Genomic DNA, 16,051 nt, shown 5'->3' on the forward strand with positions numbered 1-16,051 from the left:
TTCAGATTCAGAATTCAGATTCAGAATTCAGATTCAGAATTCAGATTCAGAATTCAGATTCAGAATTCAGATTCAGAATTCAGATTCAGAATTCAGATTCAGAATTCAGATTCAGAATTCAGATTCAGAATTCAGATTCAGAATTCAGATTCAGAATTCAGATTCAGAATTCAGATTCAGAATTCAGATTCAGAATTCAGATTCAGAATTCAGATTCAGAATTCAGATTCAGAATTCAGATTCAGAATTCAGATTCAGAATTCAGATTCAGAATTCAGATTCAGAATTCAGATTCAGAATTCAGATTCAGAATTCAGATTCAGAATTCAGATTCAGAATTCAGATTCAGAATTCAGATTCAGAATTCAGATTCAGAATTCAGATTCAGAATTCAGATTCTGAATTCAGATTCAGAATTCAGATTCAGAATTCAGATTCAGAATTCAGATTCAGAATTCAGATTCAGAATTCAGATTCAGAATTCAGATTCAGAATTCAGATTCAGAATTCAGATTCAGAATTCAGATTCAGAATTCAGATTCAGAATTCAGATTCAGAATTCAGATTCAGAATTCAGATTCAGAATTCAGATTCAGAATTCAGATTCAGAATTCAGATTCAGAATTCAGATTCAGAATTCAGATTCAGAATTCAGATTCAGAATTCAGATTCAGAATTCAGATTCAGAATTCAGATTCAGAATTCAGATTCAGAATTCAGATTCAGAATTCAGATTCAGAATTCAGATTCAGAATTCAGATTCAGAATTCAGATTCAGAATTCAGATTCAGAATTCAGATTCAGAATTCAGATTCAGAATTCAGATTCAGAATTCAGATTCAGAATTCAGATTCAGAATTCAGATTCAGAATTCAGATTCAGAATTCAGATTCAGAATTCAGATTCAGAATTCAGATTCAGAATTCAGATTCAGAATTCAGATTCTGAATTCAGATTCAGAATTCAGATTCAGATTCAGAATTCAGATTCAGAATTCAAATTCAGAATTCACAATCAGAATTAAGATTTAGAATTCAGATTCAGAACTCATATTTTTGTGAATTTATTTTCAACATATCGGTGAAAATTTAGATTCTTGGAGAAAGAATATCGGAAATGAAAATTTATAATGATTGATGTTGCGGGGTAAAGTATGGTGTGCGTTTATAAGTTTTCCTTGCAAAAATGTTCTTTTGCTCTTTTCTCTTCATTTTTCTATCCATCTTTATCAGATTCAGAATTCAGATTCAGAATCCAGAATTAGAATTCAGATTCAGATTTAGAATCCAGATTCCAGATTCAGATACAGAATTCAGATACAGAATACAGATTCAGAATTTAGATTCAGAATTAAAATTAAGAATTCAAAATTCAAAATTTTGAATTGAGAATTCAGAATCCAGAATTCTGAATTCTGAATTCTGAATTCTGAATTCTAAATTCTTAATTCTAAAATCTTAATTCTGAATTTGAATTCAGAATTCAGATTCATAATTCAAATTCTGAGTTCAGATTCAGAATTCTGATTGAGAATTCAGATTTAGAATTCTGATTAAGAATTCGGATTAAAGATCAACCTGGAATTTGAAATTGGAAATTATATTCAAATATTAGACTAAGTGCTGTAACTCAAAATTCAAACTTGAGAATCAGAATAAGATTTCAGATTTAGTTTTCAGAATGAGATTAATCATTTAATAGTCATATTACTTTCCCCTGCTTTTGTGAGAATTTTTTCTTTTATGCATGGTTGAGCTCTAAAAAAGGTATCATGCTAGGCCACGTGTCACGGCTATCCATCAATATTGTAGTTGGTTTTACTTATTCAGTAAAAAAAAGCATAAAAAAACAGCAAGATTCGAACCGTGACCAGCATCGTGAAAGTTCTGGTTGTTACCACGGCACCATTTCAGCGTGTTATAAGACTTGGAAATTCAACTGTTTAAATACCATTCTTTCCATACATAAAATGAACTCCTTACATACCAGTTCGCTTTTCCCCAAAAAACGTACTATGCATCATTTTTTTATATTGAGATAGGATTTTTTCTTGTTTGAATATCTGAAATCATACTTATATGATGCAGAGGGAAGGAATCTATCATGTGTATTCTATATTATTTTATATATTTCCAAATATAACTTACACTCTGTTAGAAAGGCTCCAATCCACTGTTAAGTGTATTAAATCGGGTTTTTCTAGTAAGTAACACTGGAAATTTAAGGGTTAAATAGCAGAGTATCTTTATTTAATATAAACAATTTTAATTCATCAGTTCAATGTTATTTTTCGCGGAATTAATAAAATTTGGCATGCTGATTCAACGAATCAATCCGTTACATACAGACACCGTTCGTTTTTGGAAATATTCGATTTTGATAACATTCGATTTGGGCAACATCCTATTCTGAAAAATTCGCCAAAATTGAACGGTTTTTTGAAACGAAATTATCTGTTAGTTTTTTGCCAAAACAGGAGCAATATAATTTAGTCAAACACCATTTATACATTTTCACGTTCTTTAATGTTGATAGAAAAAAAAAATGTTGAGAGAATAGATAAATTATTTTAAAAAAACTTTTAAGTATGTACTCAAAAATATTTAAAATGATGAAAGCTTCATAAAATTGGAAAAAAAACAATAAATACGAAGGAAATAATAAAAATAACTAAAAAATTACGAAGAATAAAAAATAACGAATATGATAAAAAAAATTACATTGTAAACAAAACATTTAATGTGCTAAGTGCATCAAAAACATGATGAGAAAAAAATAAAAAATATCTGAAAATGGTCAAAAATTGACCAAAAATATTGTAATGATAATAAAAATAGTTCATGGTATTATCAAGTGAAAAAAACTGAGAAAAAAACCGTTTTATTTTAGCAACATTCGATTTTGAAAGTACAAAATGTTTGAGCTGGTTGCCAAAATCGAACGTGGGTTTTATTACTTTGGCTTGGTGAAATGTCGGAGGAAAATTGAAAAATTGAAAACAAAAAAAAAACCTTTGAAGTTTTTGTTTCGATAAAAGTCGTTCTAACATTTTTTGTCATTCAAGACGTTTTAAGAGCAATGCAGTTGACTTGCACTAAAAAAATTCGCCCGGTAAAACTGTTTACGATATTTTCTCTTGAGCTTGAACAAGTTACTAATAGCCAAGAACTTATTCTCTAAAAAGTCTTTTTCCAAGTTTTTAGAGTTCGCAGTAAGCTGCGGTCGGGTGCGGTCGATTTTCTCTCACGTTCTTGACTCGTCGCTTTTCCAGTGTTTATTTTCCAAAATAAGTATTTTTTTCGGTTCTTTGTGTAAATGTAGTGTTGTACCAAGTTGATGTTATGTAACGCGAAATGAGCCAAAGTTTTATAAAAAATTGGTGGCGCTTGAAAGAAAAGCATGAATGAAAATTATGATGCTTGGCATTTTTTAGCTATCACGCAGTGCGAAAAACGCAATAATCGTGTTTAATTTGCTTGTTTTGCTGGGCAGAAAAGAGTGTTTATTAGTGCTATAAGGAAGGTTTAAGTGTTTAAAGAGTTAATGAAGTAAATAAGACGAAATTAAGTGCTGATTCTATCGAATGTGTGGAATTTAAAGGGCATGTCAAACTCGCCGAAATCGGGGATAAATATCTGATTGCTTTGATGTGTTTTTTTGTGGTTTGTTTCCGTTTGAATAGAGTGGCTCGCTTTGATATGGTGGATAATTAATTGGGCACATTTGTTAAATATTGTAAATTTCCAAATGAAAATTAAGTGTAATCAGTGATTTTTTTTAAGACACGAAACATCATTTGCAGGATCAGTTGAAACTTTGCATTTGCATTATAAAAACAGTCGGTTCATGCCTTACTTTCAGTCAGTGTCATCTATACTATACATTGCTCGAGGGCAAAATTTAAATTGTGCTAATCTGACGAACCAGATCCATCACCTTTTCAACATCAACATGAAAGCTAAGTATTTTAGTATTAAGATTTTGAAGTATCAATGCTATTGATATAATTTGTTTTTCGAAAAACGTTAATTACAGTGAAACGTGATATTTTTTTTTAGTTTGTCACCGATTTTGATAAGTCTTCTTTTGTACGACAACAATCTAGTTTGATTCAGAGGTTATATGAATTAGTTATTGCGCGACAAATAGCAGAATATATCAGCTTTTATTTTTATCAATCACCCATTTTATCCAAAAGTGTTCGATAAAGTAAAGAGTTCCTTTTTAACTAAGAATTAGTTGCCACGTAGTTTTTTGAATGAAATTTAATTTATTCATCCCGTTGAATCATTTAAAGTTTTCCAAAAATTGAACATTATTAGAAATTTATTATTTCTTGTTCAATTTCTAAATAATCATCGACGAAGGTTTGAAATAATCAATTATATTAAACATCTTGAAAGGAAGCGCTAGAAAGGATGTTTTGACGAAAATCGACATATTAAAATTGTAAAAACTGCTTACAAAGGTGATTGAAAGTTAAGTTCGTATTTTCTTGAAGTGTGTTTGTACTGAGTTAAGGGACTCAAGGTTGTGTATAATGAATGGCGTTTGTACCATTAAAACACTTAATTTTATCGTGATTTATCATATTTGTGAAATGCAGTATTAGAATTGTATTTTAACGTTTCGATCAGCTATTAAAAAACCAGAAACTTCCCTTTAAAAATCATTCAAAATCAAATTTATTTGATAAATTTGATGAAAAATCCTTACGAGGCCTTCAGTGAGAATAGGGATTTGAGTTAACGGATATGAAAATCACTTGCTCTTTTATTTTTTTTGTCAGTATTTATTGGATCATATGGTAAAATGTAGTATAAATAGGAAGAAAACAGGAATTTCAGGAAATTAGAAACGGTAAAGATACAGTGTTGGAACCTTAGAAAAGATCTTTCAAAGAACATTTAATATAACAAATGAATTCGATACAAAAAATTTTGTTGAACCATGCAACTTATTTTAAAATTGGATACCTTTTAACCTTATCAGGCCTCTAGGATTAATCAATAGTTTCAATAGGAAACTTAAGCATTTCAGGAGTGTAGGAGAATAGGTTTCAAGTGGCCACATCATTTACCAAAATGATTTCCATGTCACATCACCCTGACCAGGCTTCCGAAAAGTACTGCCGAACGACAGTATTCTTGCGAACGTCGCACATCCACCTCGGTGAAAGCTTTCCGAATATTTCTTTCCCGACAGTTTTTAAAGGCGCGGTCGTGTGATGTACAACGACGCATTGGTTTACCTCATGCGAAAGTTTGCTCGTGGATATGATAGCCTTTAAAGCTCCGTGACAGTTTTGGGAAAATCTTCGTGACAGTTTTCAATGCGTTAAACTTCGCATGACAGTACTGCTAATTACGTCCGACTGTAGCCGAGATTCGCATTGGATCATCATCGGCTCACGCTCGGGTCGATTTAATTTAGAATTAACGAACTTCTGCTTGAAGCTCAAGCTAGCTACTGCGGCTGGCTATCCTTACGTTATTAGTTGGTCGAAACGCAATGATGCGTGTTGTTTTCCAGCCTGAAATTGGATGTCGTTTACGAATAATAAAGTTCAAGATTTCAGATTTCAAATTGCAATATGAGATTTTAGATTTCAGATACAAATTCGGATTTCAGATTCATACTTCAGATCGAGGTTTTAGATTCCAATTCGGATTTCAGATTCAGGTTTAGGAGTTAAATTTCGGATTCAACTTTCAAATTCAGATTGCAGACTCAGATTTCAGATTTAAATTTAGGGATCAAATATGAGATTCAGATTTCAGATTAAGATTTAAGACTCAGATTTCAGATTCCAGAATCAGATACAAATTCAGATTTCAAATTTAGATTTTAGATTGAAATTTTAGATTCAGATTTCAGATTCAAATTTTAGATTCAGATTTCAGATTCAGATTTCCGATTCAGATTTCAGATTCAGATTCCAGATTCAGATTTCAGATTCTGATTTCAGATTTAGATTTCAGATTTAGATTTCAGATTCAGATTTCAGATTCAGATTTCAGATTCAGATTTCAGATTCAGATTTCAGATTCAGATTTCAGATTCAGATTTCAGATTCAGATTTCAGATTCAGATTTCAGATTCAGATTTCAGATTCAGATTTCAGATTCAGATTTCAGATTCAGATTTCGGATTCAGATTCAGATTCAGATTTCAGATTCAGATTTCAGATTCAGATTTCAGAATCAGATTTCAGGTTCAGATTTCAGAACAAGATTTCCGATTCAGAATCAGGTTTAGAATCAGATTCCAGATTCAGATTTCATATTTAGATTTGAGAATCAGATTTCAGACTCAGATTTCAGATTCAAATTTAGGGATCAAATATGAGATTCAAATTTCAGATTCAGATTTAAGACTCAGATTTCAGATTCAGATTTCAGAATCAGATACAAATTCAGATTTCAAATTTAGATTTTAGATTGAAATTTTAGATTCAGATTTCAGATTCAAATTTTAGATTCAGATTTCAGATTCAGATTTCCGATTCAGATTCCAGATTAAGATTCCAGATTCTGATTTCAGATTCAGATTTCAGATTCAGATTTCAGATTCAGACTTTAGATTCAGATTTCAGATTCAGATTTCAGATTCAGATTTCAGATTCGGATTTCAGATTCAGATTTCAGATTCAAATTTCAGATTCAAATTTCAGATTCAGATTTCAGATTCAGATTTCAGATTCAGATTTCAGATTCAGATTTCAGATTCAGATTTCAGATTCAGATTTCAGATTCAGATTTCAGATTCAGATTTCAGATTCAGATTTCAGATTCAGATTTCAGATTCAGATTTCAGATTCAGATTTCAGATTCAGATTTCAGATTCAGATTTCAGATTCAGATTTCAGATTCAGATTTCAGATTCAGATTTCAGATTCAGATTTCAGATTCAGATTTCAGATTCAGATTTCAGATTCAGATTTCAGATTCAGATTTCAGATTCAGATTTCAGATTCAGATTTCAGATTCAGATTTCAGATTCAGATTTCAGATTCAGATTTCAGATTCAGATTTCAGATTCAGATTTCAGATTAAGGTTTCAGAATCGGATTTCATGCAGATTCACATTTCAGATTCAGATTCAGATTTTAGAATCAGATTTCAGAATCAGATTTCAGATTCAGATTCAGATTTCGTACTAGATGTAAGATTCGAATTTCAGATTCAGATTTCATGTTCCAATTTCAGATTCGAATTTACGATTCTGATTCGAATTTCAAATTCTGATTTCAGATTCAGATTTCAGTTTAAAATTTGAGATTCATATTTCAGATTCCTATTTAAGATTGAGATTTCAGGTTCTTATTCAAATTTAATACATATTGAGATTCCAGGTTCAAATTTTGAGATCAGGTTTCAGATTCAGATTTCAGAGAAGGGTTTTATATTCAGATTCAGATTAAAATTCTACATTCAGATTTCTAGTTGAAGATATCAGGCTTAGATTTATGTTTCAGGTTCAAATTCCAGATTGAGATTCAATACAAGATCTCACTTCGAGAATTTCACCCCAAAATGATTATTTCTACGAGTATTTATTTTATGTTTCATGGTTCCCATCACTTGCCTTTTATATTAGTTTTTTTCAATTCGTTTTCTCAATTTTTTTCATTTTTTCCAATACTCAAACAAATTCTAGAGAAAAATTATAACGGCCAAGTTTCCCTTCGAATCGACACAAAAAATGTGTTCCATCCCAACCTACTTCTCCCATGAGTGAATAATTTCTAAGGCTATGATTCTAAATAAAAAATAATAATAAAATAATAAAAAAGTATTAAATTGTTCGATTGAAGTCATGTCTTTTTAAGGTTTTTTTTATCGAAGGTAATTATTATAACAATTTTCGCACAACCTCCACCGACACCACACATCGCGTTACGCCTCGGTCGTATGCTGCTGCTCGGTTGGAATAGATTGCTCGTTCGATCTATTCGAACCGAGCAGCAGCATCAGCAGCATACGACTGGGCATGGATACGGTATGGGCATGACAGTCGCCCGTGACAGTCCAGCGCAAAACTGTCACGCCCTACAGCCGACAGTTAGGATGAAATTATTTGCGAAACAGGAGGCATGAAAGAATGAAAATCGAACTGTCGGTTCGGTTCGCTACAGCTTAAAGCACAACATTTTCGGCAGCGCAAGCTTTGAGCCGATTGTTCAGATACAGTCTTCGTTCCCGAACGTGTGCGACGTAGCCGAAGCGTTTTGATTCGTCACCGACGGTACAGCAGCGAACCGAGTGGCAAGGAAAACCGAGACAGTTTGATCGGCGAAGAAAAAGCTGTCATCGCAATGCAGTACTTTTCGGAAGCCTGACCCTGACCCCAAAACAATCAGCGTGAGATTTGTGGAGGGATGGCGTACAGCCGGTCTCCGCAAAACAAATCATCACAGGTGCTGCACATCCTTTCCTCTATCGACTACACGGACTTGGCCGGCGTCGTTATTGGTTCATTTGAAAGTATGAGATCCTCAAAACTGTACAGTGAGATTGTATTGCTTGTTCCCAGTAATCTTTCATTTGGTTCATTGTGCAATATTGATTATCTCGGGCCAATCACGGAGTGCAACCATTATGCCATTGGCCAGGAGGGGCCGCAGGTGGACCGTAGTTGATAGCAAGCTCAAGCTCAAGCTCAAAAAGTCTTTTTCCAAGTTTTTATGTGGTGTATAATAGAGTTCTTAACATGGCGATGCTAAAAAAGTTCTAAACGTTTTTTTTTAATATTTAAAATATAAACTCACTCCAATGAACCTAGCATTCTAGGAAACGTCATTGAAAATAATATCCCGACCACGCCGGGCTTGGCTCCAGTTTGGTGAGAATGGTTCTTTCCTGCCGACCACCAATAAATCAATCAACGCAGATCCCCCGCGCACTTTGCTGCTGAGTGGCCCTCGAAGCGCGCACGCAAATCGAATGACTCTATTTCAAATCCCGTGCGCACACGCGTTGTTTCCCCACTTCGGAATTGTTTTCTCTATTTGGGATATCGCGTTTTGTTGAAATAGATTCCCACTCTTTAGAGGTTTTGGAGGAGTTATTTCTTGCTTTCCTCCCCTTAGTCAGCCTCCAACGAAACGGGATTGAGAAATTGAAATCGATCTTTGGAGCAGCGATGAAGTATCCATTTCGTCGACATTGACAAAGACGAGGTTTGGATTTTTTTTATGAGCAACTCGCTTGGCTCTCGAGTGTCTCATGCGATACGCGCGCGCCCACACAAGAAATAGCTTTTGACACTAATGTTGTCTAATTAATCGTATTTGTTTTCGATAGTTTGGAATTTTTTTCGTTTCCCGATCAAGTTTCGCCAGTGTCTCAATTCGACTTGTAGTTGATTTACTAAAGACCATTACTTCATAAAGCGTTCTAATGATAATAGGAAAATTTTATAATCTTTGTTTTCTTTGTTTTTGCAAATCCGATATTCAGGATACTGTCGGTAAAATTTTCTTACAATTTTACAAATAAAACCCTCAAAACCAAATGTGTACAAGTGCATAAAGGATCAATTTTCAGTTAATAATAAACAATTCTTAATATTTTAAGCTTTATGTGATGAATTTTCTTCAGATTTTAAGAGCATTTTTTTAAATACTCTACGTCTGCGATAAAGATACAAAGGAAAATTTTTTTCGTTTTGTTAATAAAAATCGTTTATCAAAAACTGTTCTATTCGAAAGCAAATGAAAAAGATGTACCTCTAAAAAGGTTTAAGTGAATTTTTTACACTTAACTGCATTTTACTCTAGTGTCCAACACTAGATGTCCACTGTACCCACATCACTCTTCCCTTCCTTTCATTTCCTTTAACAAATATACTTATTTCCTTGTTTAGAGCGGGTATAATTGCCTGTTTCAAGTCGCAAAAGCTGGCAGTAATTGACCAGCATCTAATCCCGAGCGAGCGAGCAAGCCAGTGAGTAAGTTCCCCAAGTCCGGACGTGAACGACGAAAAAGTTTATTGCAAAACGTTCACCCCAAATACCCATAACAAGGCAGCTAATTGAAAAGTTCAAACAGACACATCGTTGTTCCGGGGAATCGGTTCCGAATGGATTCGAGAGGGGATTTCTGTCCGGGAACCCTCCTAAAAACTCCGGATTCGTCACCGAATCGGCAAATATCGAGTGGAGTGCGGGGGTGTTGCAAGTGCCTGCCTACCCAGTCAGAGATCAGAGAGGACAAATTCAGCTGCAGACTGAGACCGACTGACTGACTAGGCAAGGCTAGCATGACTCTAACGGGATCCAACTAAAGAGAAAGAGATTAAACTAATTAACAAAACAAAGCTCCGGCACTGGAGATGCCCGGGGAAAATTTCCTTTCATGTCAAAACTCACCCCCTCCGAAACCCACCCTCGCAAAGCCAGCATAGAACAGCGTGTGATGCTGCCAAACTAACGATCTCCAGCCAAAACCGAAAATCCCCTTTGCCGGTTGATTTTTTTTTTTGCCTTGGTTTTTTATTCTATTCGCAAGTGACTGAGGTTAGAAAATTGATAAACCGGGGATGGGACCAATCCGATCATTCGGCCTATTTTACTGCTGACTTGTTTTCATTCATGATATTTTACTTGTTTTTTTTAATGAAAAACCTGAAATAAAGAAAAACTTTAAAGAAAACTTGTTTAATTATTATTCGTAAATTGTTAAATATGGAAATTTAGGCTGTTAAACGCTATTTGTACCGGCGGGGGTCAAATGAATTTTTTTATCTTCAAATGACTATAACTTTTATTGTCATTGTTTTTTTCGCAATTTTTCTTCATGACTATTTTTATTTTCAAAATGCACGTATTTTTTCATGATTTTTTTTTTAAAGTTTGTACATTTCGAAATACGTATGAGGTTTACCTATTAATACCACCGGGGGTCTAATGTAGGCTTGCCAGATAGTTTTCAAAAAATGCGGGACATTTTGAGAAAAAAAGCGGAACACAGCCGAAAAAAGCGGGACATTTTAAAAATTTGTTTTAAAAGACATGAAATCTATGTATACATATGTAAATCGTTTTTTTTTTCTTCTCTAAAAGTACGGTGATTTTTTTAATCTGACTATAAAGTTCTATAAATCGATAATTGAGGCATGGTTCAGTTGATATAACATCTGCTTTCCGAGTCAACGTCTATATGCTTTCAAATCCAGGCGTAAACATTGAACAAAGTTGAAGCTTTTCAGTGCTCTTCCGTTTGTAAAAAAAGTGCGAATGACACAAAGACGTTAAAACAACGTTGATGGAAATAAAAACTAAATCAATAATGAAAAAAATATTAGTATAACAAGCGGTTTTTTTTGTTTTAAAAATTTTTAAGATATTTTCTTGATTCTTACCATACTTGCGATTGAATGTCATAACAAAACTAATGCTTGGATACGGCTTTCATCAGACACTTCAGCTTACATTTTAAACGAATAAATGTGTTTTTGTACAAATTTAATTCATATGTACTGCCTACATTCACTGATTTTTTATGGAATGTTCTTTAGCTTGAAATTTCTGGATTGTGAAAAGAGTTTCATTATATTTATTAGCATAATTTTTTAATCACTGTAAAAGTCACATAAACTTCGTTTCAAGATGGGGAAGATTTCAAAATTATAAAAATCAAATGAAACATTCTCTAGAATCATCATTATTTAGCAATCTACCACTAGCATTACCCAATATGAGATCTTTATGGTATTATTTATCTTAATACTGAAAAACTATAAGTTTCGCCATGCAGCAAATAGTTATTTACGCGACAAGTTGCAAAAAGTAGATTAAAAATTTTTTCAGCGCTAGTCGTAAATTTATCCAACGAGAGTTGTCGAGTCGGCTAATTACGGCGAGTGCTAAAAAAACCGAGTTTTGAAACGAGTTGTATACACAATTTTATGCAAATTCGAAAAATTCCTTTGAAAATCCAAAAAATAACAACATGTGGACGATGCCAAGTTGGCATTGCCAACAACTTGAAATTTATGATCAAGTAGGTCGTGTAATGTTCCTTTCGACACTGAATTCAGTGCTGAAATGTAGCACTTTTCGATACTGTTTTAAATGTACAAATGTTTGTTTTTCAATACTGAATTACATTAACGCTATTTTGAAAAAAGAAAATGCTTTTTAACATTGATTTGCATCTGATTTCCACCAGTTTCAAAAATAGAAAAATAGTATGAGTAACCTGGCGTGTCACAACGTGACACTGTCACGTACTGTCACGTCACGTAAGTGGAGCTTGACAACGGAAAAATGCATAACAAATGACATTCATTCAATTAAAAACCAGTTTTGCTTACAACTTGAAATGCAATGTCATGTTTGATTGATTAGAATCTGACAATAATAGGCATTGCATAGAAAAAATTTAAAACATAATTCCCAAGAAATAAGGGTTCAAAGAAAAAGCAAGCAGTGGAGCAGAGTGTGTGTTGTGCAGTTTTGATAAAGCAAAATAAACCAAACGTTGGAAAATTTGATTTTTAATTGAAAGCTTTGTTGAAAAAAAGCTTGACATTTTGAGTAAAAAGCGGGACGGCGGGACATTTGCCAAAAAAGCGGGACAAGTCCCGCTTTTTTTGAAAATGTTCCGCCGCACAGTGGTTCAAATCGTCAAAAAGCTGGAAAAAAGTTCATTTTTCAAGTCAGCGACAACCAAATTTTTTATGTTGAAATCAAATCTGCAATATTAAAGGAACGTTATGAAGTAATAAGATATTTTATAAATCTTTTTATACACCTTACATGAAACGAACAAGAACGACAACTGAAACACAAGAATAAAAAATAGGATTTTTTATTGTTACTCAAATAAAAAAAAGTATTTAAACAGAGTAAACCAAGCATTGCTTGTTTAGATATATATACAACTTCACCATAAAACATCAGTTTTAGTGTTGATAATCTAAAAAAGAGAAACTTTGGAGCCAACACTTAATTTTAACAAAATATTAAAAAAATAATTTAAAAATATTCAATTTACATGCTCAAACCTCGTTTTGGCAATTATAGAAAAAATAACAAACTTTGAAAAAAAAAATTCAATTCAATTTTTTTTTCAACTTTCCGCTTATAATCTTAAACAAAAAAGTTTTTAATAATTTTTTCCAACTTTATTTAAATTTTGAGCTACTGTGCGCCGTTACGCTTTTTTCTCAAAATGTCCCACTTTTTCTGACATAATTTTTGTGGTAGACTCAACACTCTCCTATTAGACTGAGTCGATTTGGGGTCATTTTTGAATTTTTCAAACCCTGGGGTCTACAAAGCTCTGTTTTGGTCCAAAACTCATCCATGATTTTTTGCAGAATTTTTAAGTAACATTTACATGAGTAAATTTGAACTTTTAGGTTTGTATGGGAAAATTGAATATTTTGTACTGAAAAATCAACATCATTTTTGTTTCTTCTGTGGAACCGAGCCAGCTGATGTTTTTTGTGCCAATTTATAAATTATTGAAAGGAAATTTTCCACTGAACAACTTTGTCCAAGACCGTAACTTCGTATTTTATTAGGCAAAAAAGTTGTTCCGGCGCAGTCACAACGAACAGCGGTCCAGAAGAATTAATAACGATAAAATACGAAGACATCAATGAATTACAAACAAAATAAGAAAAAATGCTATAAAATACGAATGTTAAGTGAAATAGTTATAAGGGAAGAAATATCTTGTAAATAGTACACATAAAACATGAATTTCACCGAACACAATTTCACACAACACACAACACAAAACATTGAATTGACAACACTGCACACTCACACCATATAGTTCTAAGAGTGAGAAAAATCTTGACGAAAAAGTGAATCGTGAATTCAAACAATAGCTCGTAAGTGACATGTATGTATTTATGCTTCAATAAAGATCACTTTTCAAACCTAATCGCGCGCAACGGACGTGTTTTCTGCATCCCGAAAGTTCATCAGTTCTCGGTCTTTGTTCTGCTCCGCCATCGCTGGTCGATTGATGACCGAAATTGTTTGCTGCTCACCCGAAATTCGATAGCCGTTTGGGACCCAATTCGTGGGACACTATCAACGGAATCCTACGTCCGTACAAAAGTTATTAGCTGTTTAACAGGGGTATGTCTTTTCGCATTGATAAACACTAAATTCAATTGACATCACTGCTGGAGGCTCGCTAGGTTTTGCATGACTACTTTTCATGCAATACTTTGCGAGGCTCCATCAGTGATTTCAATTGAATTTACTGTTTATCAATGCGAAAAGACATAGCCTTGTAAAATAGCTAATAACTTTTTTGTTTACTAAGATACGAAGTTACGGTCTTCGACAAAGTTGTTCAGCGGAAAATTTCCTTTCAAGAATTTATAAATTGGTCCAAAAAACATCAGCTGGCTCGGTTCCACAGAAGAAACAAAAATGATGTTGGTTTTTCAGTACAAAATATTCAATTTTCCCATACAAACCTAAAAGTTCAAATTTACTCATGTAAACGTTACTTGAAAATTCTGCAAAAATATCATGGATGAGTTTTGGACCAAAACAGAGCTTTTTAGACCCCAGGGTTTGAGAAATTCAAAAATGACCTCAAATCGACTCAGTTTGCTCTCCTATTCCTATTCTACCTCTTTAAAATAGTTTGTACGTGCTTGATGAAAACACCTCTTTTAAAATCTCTCTTCGAACATTTTTAACTCTTGTCTATTTTCCAATCTTCTTTTAATCATCTATGGTTTTCAAAACTAGAAATGTCCTGACTTAAAAAACATGGCATTCACCGAAAAGGCTGTAGAAATTAAATAAGTTACACTTTTATGAAGTCTCACTGACTTACACTGGAAAACCGAAAATATATCCTCAATTTAAATTTATTGGTTCAACCCAAAAAAAAGTCATGCAAATCAAATTTAATGTTTTTTTTGTGTATTTTTTCTCAAAATAAGCACCATTTTTTCAAAGCTTATATAAGACAACATTGAATAACTCGTTTAGTTCTTAGCATTTCAGGTTGCCAGAATATTTTCCGGACATATCCAGACATAACCCGGTCTATGATATCTACAAACCTTGCAAAATACGGGCATCTGATTTCAAAATTTTCAACCAAAAATTCGGGCAATATCTGGACAAAATTGGTCTAAACTACGGATTGTTAGATTAAAATCAAAAAAATACTTTTTTATTTGAAACAGATCAACAGATCAGATTATCCATCAGATTTCAAATCGTATGTTAGGTTTCCGTAAAACTGTTCATGATTATTTAGATTAAACTTGCTCAAAAAATAACCGGTTTATGATAACTCTATTTAAGTTTTTTGACAATTTTGGAAAAAAAAAGAACCAGGCCGGAACGAACTTTTTCTTAATTTTGTGTCAGATGTCCGGACATGTTCGGGTAAAACCGGGCAATCTCGCCAGCTTATCTTAGCATCACCATAACTATCTGGTTCAGTTAAGCGTTTTTTGAGCACGTTCTAGCGATGTCAAAATTTTCGATTGAAGAAAATATTCTTTAAGTTGCTTCCAAATGATGGTGGCTCCGGATGTTTCTCCCAATTCCTAGTAGAAGCCTTTGAATGTTAAACTTAAGAAAAAACTCTAATTCCAGATAAAATAGAACAGGACTACCGGGCGAAAATGTTTTATTCAATTGAACGAAGAATGAATGGACGAATCTGATTAAATGAACTTGTTAGAAGATTAAAAACGGCTGCTTAGCAATATAAAAACTTTCTTCAAAATTTGGATTTAAATAAGTCTGCACCAAGGTTTCCAAAAAAAACTACGTTTCTACGAAAAAAGAAATTATATTTCTTTTTATTTACCCTAAATTTCTGCCATGATTTTTTGTGTCGCAATTTAATTCAGTTTGATTAAAAATTGTTGAAAAATTGGGTCTTTTTTACATTTAACTCATGCAAAACCAAATAACCTTTCTTATCAAACTGTTACAATCTATACTTAAAAATCTGAATCTGAATATTGACATCGAAAATAAAAATTCGTATAAAATTTAAAAAAAATCTTTGAAATCTGTTAATATTTCCAAAATGCTGTTTTCTATGAG

The sequence above is a fragment of the Uranotaenia lowii genome, chromosome 2 (assembly GCF_029784155.1).
Source record: "Uranotaenia lowii strain MFRU-FL chromosome 2, ASM2978415v1, whole genome shotgun sequence".
NCBI lineage: Eukaryota > Metazoa > Arthropoda > Insecta > Diptera > Culicidae > Uranotaenia > Uranotaenia lowii.